The sequence below is a fragment of the Procambarus clarkii genome, chromosome 36 (assembly GCF_040958095.1).
Source record: "Procambarus clarkii isolate CNS0578487 chromosome 36, FALCON_Pclarkii_2.0, whole genome shotgun sequence".
Lineage (NCBI taxonomy): Eukaryota > Metazoa > Arthropoda > Malacostraca > Decapoda > Cambaridae > Procambarus > Procambarus clarkii.
The window spans coordinates 32,834,739-32,849,650 of NC_091185.1; the positions used below are offsets into that span (position 1 = coordinate 32,834,739).

General features: G+C 45.0%; 1 protein-coding gene across 2 annotated transcripts in view; it reads left to right on the forward strand.

Moving 5' to 3' along the window:
• LOC123756155 (uncharacterized) overlaps positions 1 to 14,912 on the forward strand; it is a 165,659-nt gene that overhangs the window by 99,713 nt on the left and 51,034 nt on the right. The gene's annotated exons all lie outside the window — the stretch shown is intronic.

Here is a 14,912-nt window from a genome sequence, read left to right on the forward strand (position 1 = left end):
TGTTGTATTTCCAAGATATTGTTGAGTTCTGGAACTGCAAGACAGTACTTAGTATTGTCAAGGATCCCCCCACCCCCACCCCATACCAACCACTTGGGCTGGACGGTAAAGCAACGGTCTTGGTCCATGCAAGTCGGCATTCAATCCTCGACCATCCAAGTGGTTGGGCACCATTCCTTACCCTCCTCCCATCCCAAATCCTTATCCTGACGCCTTCCCAGTGCTGTATAGTCGCAATGGCTTGGCGCTTTTCCCGCTGAAAATTCCCTTCCTTTCCGCTCACTCCCCCTCCCCCCTCCTCCCTCCTTCCTCTGGTCAACTACTGACTTTTCCAAAGATGCAATCCATAAACAGTTGCTTATATCTCCCAGGTACCTATTTTACCATTGGGTGAATAGAACCATCAGGTAAAATCAAATGTGGCCGGATTTTTTTATCTCCTGCCAGGGTTTCAAACCCGGAATCTTCGGTGGAGAGCTGAGGACGAAGACCACTATACTAGAGGATCCTTCATAGGTTTCCAGTGTTTGATGAATGATGCTCATGTTCATGCTCATGTTGCTCATGTCATGTTGATAATTAAATAAATCCAGAACTAGCATAGCTTTTATATAATTTGTTTAATTACATTTCTAAGTTATTTTATTTCATTAGCAAGAAAATATTAATATTGTGTGTTAAATGTTATCAAAAGTCCATTTATAAGATTTAAAATTCCGGTTATTCTCATCTCATTGACGTAAAACGAATTGTGAAGGTCTCTAGGAGTAAATATTAGTAAAGAGGTTAAACTATGGGTTCGTATCCTGGCCGAGGAGGATTTACTGGGCGCAAATCCTTAACTGTAGCCTCTGTTTAACTCAACAGTAAAGTGGGTACTTGGTTGTAAAAACGATTCTTCGCGGCGGGGATCGTATTCCAGGGACCTGCCCGAAACGCTACGCGTACTAGTGGCTGTACAAGAATGTAACAACTCTTGTATATATCTCAAAAAAAAGACAGCAAATACAAAAACGTTGGCAATAATTCCAACAGAAGCAAAAAAATTATTCACTGTTATCCTGCAATCGTACTTTGCTTTATTGGGACTTTACTTGGGTTATGCTGTCCATTTTTAGGCTACAGAATGATCATAAATTCTCATTAAAATCTAGAATGACAAACCTAACCTATTCAAACCTAACATAACCAACCTAATCTTGCCTAACCAAATCTAGCCTAACTAACTAAGCCTAACTTAACTAATCTATATGACGTTAATCTCCGGTCTCGGAAAACTTAGATCAAGATTATGAGCAAACTGAGTTTACATTTTCATGTAAGTATGCAAATGGTATAAGGCTCAAAAAAAAAAAATATATAATAGTGCTTTACAAATATCATCTATCCATTCTTCACCTGTCTATCGTTTTCGTGTTGTCTATCCGCCTCTTTGCTCATTTTATCCATTGTGGGGCCCCTTCGCCTCTTGGTCCCATCTTCTGATTAAATGATTGAAATTGAAATTGAAGTAAGTTTATTGAGGTAAAATACACACAAAGGGATGAGGTAGCTCAAGCTATTCTCACCCCGTTCAGTACATCGTGTTAATACATACATATTGTGACGGAGTTCCCCCCCTTGTAATTCTCCCACGCCTGCAGTAAGAGTCATGTCTACTTTTCCCAAGCGTTCTCTACGTTGCAGGCTACAATTTGATATGTGGGAGAGAGTGAAGTGTTCTCGGAGAGCCGAGAAATTTGTGAAATAGTAATATTTTGGCCTGTGGTTTAGGCCCTTTAGGGAGCCAAGATGGCGCTTGCCTCCCTGATCTCCCGCCAAAACCGTGTGACGTCAGTGGCACCGGATTGGTCATCGACAGCAATTTGGCACCGGGAGCCAATGAAAACCTCCCGTGGCAAAAGTGACGTCACGAAGGAAGGGGGTCCGGCCAGCGCGCCAAGCTGGCGCCATCAGTCAGACACGACACGTCATAGAGGTCGGACGTGCGACGGTTGGTCCTGTCAGTTGGACAGTTGTTTCCCGCTCCCGTGGATTTACGCGTCACCTGAAGTCCGCCAGTACTCTGAGAAGTCTTCCCTAGTTCATGTGTTGAACCAGAAGAGGGAATTGACGGTTATTTGAGCAACCAGTGCTCCAGTCAGGTACTGTGCAAGAAGCAGTGAAGTCGTGCAGTGATGTATGTGACGTCTGTGGTAACTCACCAGTTCGTGACAGCGTAGTGGCTGACAGAGCCACTGGGTAGCTGAGGAAGAGAGGACTATTTGGGGAAACCGGACGACTGTAGCTGAGACGTAGGCGACAGCCGTTGCTGGGAGAAGACGACGGCCAGGAGACCGACTCCAACCTTCAAGAAGTTAAGAAGGAGGACGGACCTGCAGTGAGGAGGCACGGAGACGACGCGCTAAACGGTGGGACGACGAGAGGCTCTGGTAGGACACGACGACGTGTGTGTGGGGGCGTTCCCGACACGAGGACCAGGAGCTACATCTCGACTCTCATCGGAGGATAGGGTGAAGTAGGTGTTTGTAGTTCCCTCCCCATTCCCCTTTAGTTAGCTATGTTATTCGGCTATATTATCTTGCCTGAGGATTTTATATGTCGTGAGCAAGTCTCACCCATGTCACGATAAAGCACCAGTGTGCTAGACAGTACTATCAAGAGTACTTGTAATATTCATGTTGATTATTGGTGTGTACAGGCACCAGGAACAAGTGATAAATTTACTGTGTTGTGTATATCTTTCTATAGATTTTGATATGAACATATAGTGGTAAATTATATATAATATTATGCCAGTATTTGAAGGTTAGGGTGTGTGCCCAGAAACCATTTATTTTCCATGTATTGATATTTGATGTATCTACATTATATATGCTGTGTTCATGCAGTGATTAGTCATTTGTGAGTACAGTGAATTATTGCGTTATCGCCCACGAGAGAAAGTACTGAAAACTCCAGTGTTAATATGTCATAATATATTGTTGGATGAATAACAGTGTAAGACCATTACAGTGAGTCATGGTAGCATTGATTGTAGAAAAGACTGTTTGAGCCTGAGTACAGTGTAACCAAGTGATACGTGCTATTGTAGCCAATATCGTGTGTGCGAGTTCATAGTAATATTGGAGAACTTAAAGAAACAGCGCGCGTGATTCTGAAAACAAGCAAAGAGCTTCCGCTCGGGGGCCAGGCGATCAGCTGTTCTTGACACTTGATGAGGAGGGGAGGTGTTGCCACCTAGTGATCGCATACTATTCGTGGGAATTCAACCCGTTCTCGCAAATTCGTAAAGTCAATATTGACTTATTAACTACGTGCATAGGTGATATACTAAACATAATAGATACCCTTAAAAAGATTCATAGAAAACACCGACCTTACCTAACCTTGTTAGTATCTTAAGATAAGCATCTTATTGCTTCGTAATTACAATTATTACTTAACCTATACCTATTATAGGTTAGGTAATAATTGTAATTACGAAGCAATAAGATGCTTATCTTAAGATACTAACAAGGTTAGGTAAGGTCGGTGTTTTCTATGAATCTTTTTAAGGGTATCTATTATGTTAAGTATGTCACCTATGCACATATTTAATAAGTCAATATTGACTTATTAAATTTGCGAGAACGGGTTGGGGAATTACCGGCCGCGTCAGGATCAGTTGATTTATTTATTATTGTTTGGCCTTGTGACATCTTTCATACATTTTAAGTAAAATACAAAATCACCTTTGTGTTTTTATCATTCCCTCCATTGGTCTTGTGGCTATATTATTCTGAAAGCATAGAGTGATAACAATAAGTACCTGCCTGATTCCTGATCTTTTGAGTGTGACCTTGCCAAGGCTTCCACTAATTCCACCAGTCCACTGATGGTGTTACTGGCCACCTAAAACACCAGTTGGCGACCTTGTGGTTAACCGTAGAGCCCTATTGTTGGGGAGGGCACACGACAGTCGAGTGAACGAGTCGTGTTCTCACTCTTTCTTGATCAGAGGCCGTTAAGATTGACTGGGAGACTCTCCTGGCGTGCAGTGGCGCCGTGAGGATCGAGTGAAGACCCGCAGGGCTACGGTGAGTGACCTTGAGCATAACTATTGCTCACCCCAGAATAAGGACAGAGAAGTAAGCAAGGGAAACCCCAACATTGGCGACCTTGCCAGGATATCGATCGAAGTAAAGGTTGCAGTGGTGGTACTTGGCAGTGGTGTTAGAGATCAGGTGCAGGTTATCACTCGTAGCACAAGATGGAGGATGATAAAGTAACCAGGTTTATTGACTCTAGAGACGAACAGGTGTTGGAAGAGTGCACCAAGGCACAGTTACAGGCTATAGCGGATCATTTTGGAATAAAGCTGAAATCTGCCAGAGTTGGTGAAAGAAGACTAGAGATAATGGCTCAGCTCAGGGCTCGAGAGGAAGCTTTGGGGGAGGAACGGCCCCAAACACCTGCCAGCGTGGGTGAACACCTGAGTATTGGTGGAAGCAGCAGGGAATCCAGCGGCAGCAGGCACAGCGTGAAGCTGGAAATAGTGAAGTTGCAGCTGGAAGCACAAATGAAGCGTGAAGAGCGAGAAGCACAACAGCGCAAAGAAGAGCGAGAAGCACAACAGCGCAAAGAAGAGCGAGAAGCACAACAGCGCAAGGAAGAGCGAGAAGCAGAAGCGCAGCTGAGGAGAGAAGAAGCACAGCTGCGCAAAGAAGAACAAGAGCGAGAAGCGCAGATGAAGCGTGAGGAGCGAGAAGCAGAAGCGCAGCTGAGGAGAGAAGAAGCACAGCAGCGTAAAGAAGAACAAGAGCGAGAAGCACAGCTACGCCGGGAAGAGCAAGAGTGAGAAGCACAGCTACGCCGGGAAGAACACGAGCGAGAAGTTAGGCTGAGACAAAGGGAAATAGAAGCCAACAAGGAGGTGGAGGTGAAGCGAGCTGAACTAGGACTAGTTGCCCCTGCCCCGCCACAGGAGGACCGACGAGTGAGGGAACGAGACCTGCCGGTCTTTGTGCCTAGTGAAGCCGAAAGTTTCTTCGATCACTTTGAGAGAGTGGCTGCTATGAAGAGGTGGCCGAGGGCGGAGTGGGCGGAGTTGGTCCAAGGGAGGCTCACAGGTGAAGCTCGCCAAGCCTTCACTATGCTCGACTTCCAAGAATGCACTAACTACGATGCGGTAAAACGAGCTGTGCTCCGTTCCTTTAAGCTCACGCCGGAGTGTTACCGGAAGAGGTTTAGAGAATGTACCCGGTCGCCAGGAAAATCGTATGCGGAGACGGCGAGGCACATAGAAAGAAAGCTCCTTAAGTGGCTGGACTCTGAAGAAGCAAGGTCGGTCGAAGAGGTTAAGGAACTAATGGCCATGGAAAAGTTTATGTCCGTGCTCTCTCCTGAGATCAGGATGAGGGTAAAGGAGGCGGACATAAAGGACCTGAGGGCCGCAGCCGACCGAGCCGACATGTTAGAAGAAGCCCTACACCCACACCGAGAGGGACAGAACCGACCACCCGCATACGTCGGAAACGATAGGAATTATAGAAGGACGGATGGATGGAGGACAGGAGCGAGTTCTCCCAAGTCCCACCTCTCAAGTTGGAACACCCGAGGAACAAAAGGTGTTATAGAACCGATAGAGGAGAGCCAAGCTGAAAGCTCGGGAGTGGTTACTGCAGCGAAGGAAACAACAAGCGGTGCGGGAAAGGCACAGGGTGCGACGGTCTCTGGAGGCAGTGCTAAGGCGAGTGGTGGTGGATGGTCTCCGCCGAAGGTCCGATGCTACAACTGCGGAATACCCGGACACGTCGCGCGGGAGTGCAGACGCTTTAAGCAGCAGGGACACGTTGCTTTAGTGATGTTCGAGGACCAGAGGGCCGAGGGAGTGCGGGATGAACCCGTGCTGAATAGGGAGAAGAAAGTTCACCCGTTCATGTGTAAAGGAACCGTAAGGATGGGAGTCGCAGACCCCATCCCCGTGAAGATGCTAAGAGACACCGAGGCTGACTTTACCCTGGTAAGTGAAACCCTGTTCCCCGAGGGTTACAAGAGTACCAGTGTTGGGGTGGCAAGTGTGACCACTGTGGGAGGCCCAGTGAGGATGCCCCTACACCAGGTAACTTTAAATTCCGATTATGGCTGCCAGACCCTAGTGGTGGGAGTCTGTACATCAATGCCCAAGATGGAGGCACAGGTCATCTTGGGGAATGACGCATGTGGAGGATACGTCCTCCCGCATCTCGTGAAGGGCGAAGAATGCCTAGAACAATACAAGGAGACAGGTGAAGAGTTGAACGCCTGTGGGGACGAGAAGGGAATCGCACCGGTGGCGATCCCAGTTTGTACTGTGACACCGAGACAACGCGAAGAACCAGGAGGTTGTGGATCTGATGGGGCTGAGGAGACGACTGACAGCCTGCGAACAGATCACCTCTGCGTAGGACCCAGAGAACGAGTGGAGGGCGAAAGTAGCCCGAATGGTGAGTTGCAGGTGACCCTCACCGGTTCTCTAGGGGTAAACCGCACTCGTCTCGGAAAGTTGCAGCAGGAGGAGTTCCCCGAATTGGTTAGTGAGGCCGAAGGAGGACGTGTGGGTCCTGAGAAGGCTTACTTTCCATTTATCTATATTATATATGCCATGCTATCCATGCTGAAGGAACGATGGACGCCAGGAGCGACCGTGGGAACGGTGAATAAATATGTCCAGAAGTTCAAAGAACGTCTCACTCGAGCGAAGGAACTGGCTAGGAAACTCCTGAAGAAGGCGCAACGTAAGATGTCGGAGTGGTACGACAGGAGAGCTGCGCAAAGGGATTTCCAGGTCGGATCCCAAGTGATAGTTTTGTTTCCAGGTAAAGGTAGAGTGACCAAGTCGCGGTTCAAGGGACCGTACCGAGTGCTGCGACGGTTGGGTCCAGTGTCGTACGAGATTGGGAAGCCGGATGGACCCCGAAAGAAACAGGTGTGTCCCGCAGACCGCCTGAAACCTTTCTTCACTGTGGAAGGAAGAGCCGACAAGCAGGACGGAACGAGTACCCGAGAAACCCAGCGGAAGACAGGTTTGTGTGTACGGGGGGACCGAGAACTCCCGGAGGAGGAAAGTAAGTGGTCCAGGGCGGACGGCACCAGTCTCACCCGCACTGAGAGTCTGACAAGGATCAAGGTCAAGCACATCAAGGGGAAGGACGACGTAGTAGCGGACGCCCTATCCCGCATACACTAACCAGACATGACTCTTATTTTAAGGGGAGGGGTATGTGACGGAGTTCCCCCCCTTGTAATTCTCCCACGCCTGCAGTAAGAGTCATGTCTACTTTTCCCAAGCGTTCTCTATGTTGCAGGCTACAATTTGATATGTGGGAGAGAGTGAAGTGTTCTCGGAGAGCCGAGAAATTTGTGAAATAGTAATATTTTGGCCTGTGGTTTAGGCCCTTTAGGGAGCCAAGATGGCGCTTGCCTCCCTGATCTCCCGCCAAAACCGTGTGACGTCAGTGGCACCGGATTGGTCATCGACAGCAATGTGGCACCGGGAGCCAATGAAAACCTCCCGTGGCAAAAGTGACGTCACAAAGGAAGGGGGTCCGGCCAGCGCGCCGAGCTGGCGCCATCAGTCAGACACGACACGTCATAGAGGTCGGACGTGCGACGGTTGGTCCTGTCAGTTGGACAGTTGTTTCCCGCTCCCGTGGATTTACGCGTCACCTGAAGTCCGCCAGTACTCTGAGAAGTCTTCCCTAGTTCATGTGTTGAACCAGAAGAGGGAATTGACGGTTATTTGAGCAACCAGTGCTCCAGTCAGGTACTGTGCAAGAAGCAGTGAAGCCGTGCAGTGACGTATGTGACGTCTGTGGTAACTCACCAGTTCGTGACAGCGTAGTGGCTGACAGAGCCACTGGGTAGCTGAAGAAGAGAGGACTATTTGGGGAAACCGGACGACTGTAGCTGAGACGTAGGCGACAGCCGTTGCTGGGAGAAGACGACGGCCAGGAGACCGACTCCAACCTTCAAGAAGTTAAGAAGGAGGACGGACCTGCAGTGAGGAGGCACGGAGACGACGCGCTAAACGGTGGGACGACGAGAGGCTCTGGTAGGACACGACGACGTGTGTGTGGGGGCGTTCCCGACACGAGGACCAGGAGCTACATCTCGACTCTCATCGGAGGATAGGGTGAAGTAGGTGTTTGTAGTTCCCTCCCCATTCCCCTTTAGTTAGCTATGTTATTCGGCTATATTATCTAGCCTGAGGATTTTATATGTCGTGAGCAAGTCTCACCCATGTCACGATAAAGCACCAGTGTGCTAGACAGTACTATCAAGAGTACTTGTAATATTCATGTTGATTATTGGTGTGTACAGGCACCAGGAACAAGTGATAAATTTACTGTGTTGTGTATATCTTTCTTTAGATTTTTATATGAACATATAGTGGTAAATTATATATAATATTATGACAGTATTTGAAGGTTAGGCTGTGTGCCCAGAAACCATTTATTTTCCATGTATTGATATTTGATGTATCTACATTATATATGCTGTGTTCATGCAGTGATTAGTCATTTGTGAGTACAGTGAATTATTGCGTTATCGCCCACGAGAGAAAGTACTGAAAACTCCAGTGTTAATATGTCATAATATATTGTTGGATGAATAACAGTGTAAGACCATTACAGTGAGTCATGGTAGCATTGATTGTAGAAAAGACTGTTTGAGCCTGAGTACAGTGTAACCAAGTGATACGTGCTATTGTAGCCAATATCGTGTGTGCGAGTTCATAGTAATATTGGAGAACTTAAAGAAACAGCGCGCGTGATTCTGAAAACAAGCAAAGAGCTTCCGCGCGGGGGCCAGGCGATCAGCTGTTCTTGACACTTGATGAGGAGGGGAGGTGTTGCCACCTAGTGATCGCATACTATTCGTGGGAATTACCGGCCGCGTCAGGATCAGTTGATTTATTGATTATTGTTTGGCCTTGTGACATCTTTCATACATTTTAAGTAAAATACAAAATCACCTTTGTGTTTTTATCATTCCCTCCATTGGTCTTGTGGCTATATTATTCTGAAAGCATAGAGTGATAACAATAAGTACCTGCCTGATTCCTGATCTTTTGAGTGTGACCTTGCCAAGGCTTCCACTAATTCCACCAGTCCACTGATGGTGTTACTGGCCACCTAAAACACCAGTTGGCGACCTTGTGGTTAACCGTAGAGCCCTATTGTTGGGGAGGGCACACGACAGTCGAGTGAACGAGTCGTGTTCTCACTCTTTCTTGATCAGAGGCCGTTAAGATTGACTGGGAGACTCTCCTGGCGTGCAGTGGCGCCGTGAGGATCGAGTGAAGACCCGCAGGGCTACGGTGAGTGACCTTGAGCATAACTATTGCTCACCCCAGAATAAGGACAGAGAAGTAAGTAAGGGAAACCCCAACAATATACACACATCACAAACAATAAACATATTACTAAACATTCTGAGAGATAAACATCTACATTTCCTGATTAAATGATGGTTGATGAAGATTAAACCATTCAAGAGGTGGCACGGGCACGAATAGCCCGTAAGTGGTAGATTTTTTATTTTTGGAGTAAATGTATACTGTGTGCTGAGGTCGCATTTAAATCGTCAGGCTGCTATCGCAGGAGAGTATTTATGAGGGTGTCTAGCTGCTGGACACCTTTTTTTGACCAGAAGAGTGGCAGTATTGATGGCTTCAGGGTGGTTACTGCAAGATTCAGGGACTCTTAAAACCGTTGGTCATTGGTTGCTTCACATTCTGTGCAAAGAGCAGCACGAGCACTCTCATATTCTGTGTCCATCGATCCGCCTGTGATGATGTGGGTGCCTCCTGCAATGCTGATCATTTGCTTTTCTATGATGCACCTTAGGATTGTTGGATTATAGACAGCTTTTTTCATCGGAAGACCTTCTATTACTATTTTGAAGGATGGCTCCTCCCACAGTGGGGAACAAGTGTAGTTTGGGTGTGGATCTTTCTTCGCAGCCCTCTCCTTTGTCTTATGGTTCTCCCCAGCATGTGGCTGTCTGAGCCAATGTACACCCCTCCACAGAAGGCGAGAGGTGGACATTGGCTCAGACAGCCACATGCTGGGACGTTTCCGTTGCAAAGTATGGTTTTGCTACGGAAACGTTGCAAAGCCCCTTCCTCCTCGGCAGGTAAAAAGGCATTTGTCCCTCCCCCCAACCTCGCCCGTCAATTCTAGTTCCTACATCTCATGTCTCTGTAGTAGAGTTGTCTGAGCTCGCTACAGGAGTTCACATCGTCCTTATTCCTTCCTCTGATGTCATCCTTGATCTGGAACATACTGTCGTTTCTGTCCCTACTCAGCCCAACCCCCCTTGACCACTCCTTCCCGGCACCTCCTTCCTCACTGTATCCTGTCAATTTATCTTCACTCCTTACCACAGCCCTCTCGGTCCTGCCATCTCTTATGACTTTACCAATGTCCCAAACCCTGATTTCTCTGATCCTCAACCTGATCTTAGTTCTGCGCCTTGTTGAATACCCCAGTTTTCGGGAAGATCATATGTCTCACTTTCCACATGTCTTATTTATTTATATATTTATTTATATTATTTATATATATACAAGAAGATACAATGGGTTTATGAGAGTACATAGCACTGATTTTTTTTTTCAGGGATATTCCTGCGCAGGCCCTAAGCCTTACATTCTTGTAAAGCCACTAACACGTGCAGCGTTTTGGGCAGGTCCTTAATCTAACAGATAATTTTAAATAGGTAATTTGTAGCAAAATTGAAAAAAATAACAGGTAAGTTGTAAGAAAATTTAAAGAAAATTAGTAGGTACATTTTAGTAAAATTTTAAGTTTATCGACAGGTACATTGTAGCATAATTTGAGGAATTATTTCTAGGCTCTTTGTAGTAAAATTTGCATTCAACATAACAACCATAACATAAGATGATGGCAGTGATTACAACGGTGAAGTTGTTTGGCTTAGGCACATATTTTGGGGTAGCTCACGATACAGTGCAAGAGCTTCACACTCGCACTGTAGGAAGGAAGGGTGCCTCATCAGCACTGACTCATGAGGAAGGTCATTAGTCCTTCCATAGAATCCTTGATGAATCTGATGCCTTTGATGCTGCTTGCCTTATTTCTGTGCACATATTGACATCTTGAGTGATATTTAGCGCCCTTTGAATATCTAGAGACCCAGATAGCGCTATATAGTTTTCCCCGACTTAGTGTCTTCTTTTTATAATTTCTTACATAGGCCGCCGTTTGCGGCCTATGCAAGGGATGTATAACCTGTGGGTCAATTCCCCATAATCCTCAGTTAAATCGTGTCTCCCCCGGTGCCAGTTAAATGGTGCCTCAGTTAAATGACTCCTCCCCCTCCTCCCCTGCTTGTTTGACCCGAAGACCTAGTTCCTTTGTATACCACATTTATAGGCCATGCCTATAGGCCCAGGCCTATAGGCATGGGCCAATAGGCCTACTGGGCCTGCCTCACACAGGCTTGTAGGTCTAATGGATTTTCCTCAGTGGTTAGTAAGTCTACTGGACCTTCTTTACATGGTTCTTTAGGCCTATTGGACCAGCCTAGCATGGACCAATGGGGCAACTGCAGTCGTCATCTGTTCTTGTGTTGAAATGTATATTATTTAGTATCAGATGTCAGTCATGTTCTGCCATCTGGTACTGAGAAGAACGTATGATCCTGGAAGCAATAACATAAACTTACTGATTACGATTGCAGTTTAATGTCTCTTGACTGTACAAGAACTAGACTACGACAGTCTCTTAAGCTGAGCAAGTTACATCTGTGCTGAGACAGTTACGTTAAACTGTGTAACTAGCTTATCAAAGCTGTAATTTGTTTGCTAATTTAATTTTGGTGGAATATATGCATATAGTAGACATCCTTCAGTCTTTTCAGACTATGGAGTTGCGCTCTGGTTGTCAATCTCTCCAGGGTGCAAAGCCTGGGTAGGTAGATATGGAGGAAAAGCTGTTACCCATGCAGCAGGTCCCCCCTCTCAACATTGCTGGAATTATCCAATGGAAAGGCAAATGCCAATACACATGGTTCCAGCACCGTCACAGGAGCGGCCAGAACGAGGTCGAAGTCAACAACGAACTGCCTTAGGGGCTCCAACTGATTTTTCCTCGAGGTTGACTCCTGAAGCCTTTCCCAAAAGAGGGGTATGGCCTCAAGGCAGCGGAGGTTTGAAATCAGGGTTTTCCTTCCCCTAGATGGGCTGCCTTCCCAGGCTAACGAGTCCCATCTACCCGGAGCAGCTGGTTTTAAGGCGCCAGAGGCACACCCTCGCCCCTTCTCCTGTCAGTAAAAGCACTTCCGCCGGACTTAAAGACTAAGCCACCCGTTCAGGCCAGGAGTTGGACTTGGCTGTAAGAGGCTATTTGAGACACACGCGTACGGGAGTTATTTATAGGTTTATTTATTTATTTATTTATTTATTTATTAGTATATTTTGGTAGCAGTCTTTCCTGTAGACATATACTATTAAATATGACCAAAAAAGTAAGATTAATAATTCTAACACGAATTTTCTCTATGTTTCTTATATTTCTTTTCACTGTTGATGGTAACTGAAAAATCAATTCTCCAAAATTCATTTTTATTTCTAGTCTGACGCGTTTCGTAAAACTTATTACATTTTCAAAGACTTTAGTTTACACACACACAACTATAACTGAACAGAGTTCAAACAGCTTCGATTTTATACCTGCATTTGGGTGAGGTGATATGTTACAACAGTTTTGGATGAGGTGAAAACAAACTTTCAACACAAGACAGAACACGAAACAATGGGTATAATATTTTGTAAGTTAAAGGGAAGAATGGAAGTAACTGCAAAGGGCCTATTGGCCCATATTTCTTGATGCTTCTATATTGGTGCGGAGTCTTGAAGTGTGTAGAATATAGTTGTGCATTAATTGGCTGCATTTATTTATTTATATATATATACAAGAAGGTTCATTGGGATTGTGAGGATACATAGCAAAGTAATTACATTCTTGTAAAGCCACTAGTATGCGCAGCGTTTCGGGCAGGTCCTTAATCTAAGAAACTTATAAGTAGGTAAATACTTGCAAAATTTATAAAAATGATAACAGTTACATAGCATGAAAAAAATAAAAGATGAGAGAAAAATTGTAGGTATATTAAAGCACATAGGTAGCTAAGATTGATTGCAATGACAGCTTGAATGGTAGTTTAACAAAACTTAGCAGGCACAATACAGGCTGGCACATAAAAGAAGACAGCAATGAACACAATGATAAAGTTGTTTGGATTAAGTACATAAAGATTGGGAGATTGGGTAACACTAGATACAGAGCAAATTTAAAGCTCAGTGTAGGAAACTACGAAGATGAAATTAGGTACTTTTTGGTTTTGTTTTTAAATGAGGCAAAAGTTTGACAGCTTTTCAATTCACTAGGGAGTGAGTTCCATAGACTAGGTCCCTTAATATGCATAGAGTGTTTACACAGATTAAGTTTGACCCTGGGGATATCAAAGAGATATTTATTTCTGGTGTGGTGATAATGGGTCCTATTACATCTGTCCAGGGAGAGTTTCAGAGCAGGATTTGCATTTAAGAACAGGGTTTTGTAAATGTAGTTGACACAAGAGAATGTGTGGAGGGAGTTAATATTTAGCAAGTTAAGGGATTTAAACAAGGGAGCTGAGTGTTGTCTGAAAGCAGACTTTGTTATTATTCTGATAGCAGATTTTTGCTGGGTGATGATGGGCTTAAGGTGGTTTGCAGTGGTAGACCCCCATGCACAGATACCATAATTAAGATAGGGATAGATTAGTGCATAATATAGTGAGAGGAGAGCAGAGTTAGGAACATAATATCTTATTTTGGAGAGTATTCCAACTGTTTTAGAGACTTTCTTAGTTATGTGTTGAATGTGGTTGCTGAAGTTGAGTCTCTTGTCTAGGAATATACCAAGAAACTTTCCATCATTTTTATTACTGATGTTAATGTTGTCTATCTGTAGCTGAATTGCATTCGATGATTTGCTTCCAAATAAGATGTAGTAGATCTTTTCTATGTTTAGTGTTAGTTTGTTAGTTGACATCCATAAGTGGACTTTTTTTTTAATTCATTATTCACAACACTATTTAGTGTATGTGGGTTGGGGTCTGAATAGATTAGGGTAGTATCATCAGCAAACAATATAGGTTTAAGAATATTAGAGACATTAGGCAGATCATTGATATATATAAGAAATAGAAGAGGTCCTAAGATGCTGCCCTGTGGCACTCCAACGGTTACTGGTAGAGTGGAAGAGGTTGTATCATTGATGGTTACACATTGGTGTCTGTCACTAAGATAGGATCGGATATAGTCCAGGGCAAGGCCTCGGATTCCATAATACTGGAGTTTAAGTAAACGGTAGTTGTGATTAACAGTATCAAAGGCTTTTCTTAGGTCAATGAAGAGTCTAATCGAAAACTCATTTTTGTCAAGGGCTGAGTAGATTATGTCAAGGAGACTAATGATTGCATCATTGGTGCTCTTTTGGGACCGGAAGCCAAACTGGCAGGGGCTGAGTATGTCGAATTTTACGAGGTAGGAATAGAGCTGTTTGTAGATAATTTTTTCAAATATTTTTGATAGAATGGGTAGATTTGATATTGGTCTATAATTGTTTATTTCCACCGGATTGCCTCCTTTATGGACTGGCGTAACTCTTGTTTTTTTAAGGATTTCAGGGAAGGTGTGACACTTTATAGATTTGTTGAACAGTATAGCTATGGGTGGGAGGCATGGGAGGGCATGGGAGGCTCTCTTGTATACAATGGACGAAATTTCACTGGAGTTCCCTGGCTTGGTTTTTAGAGAGTGTATGATGGACACAACATCTGTCGGGCTGACTGGTGAAAGGAGAAGAGTGTTTGGA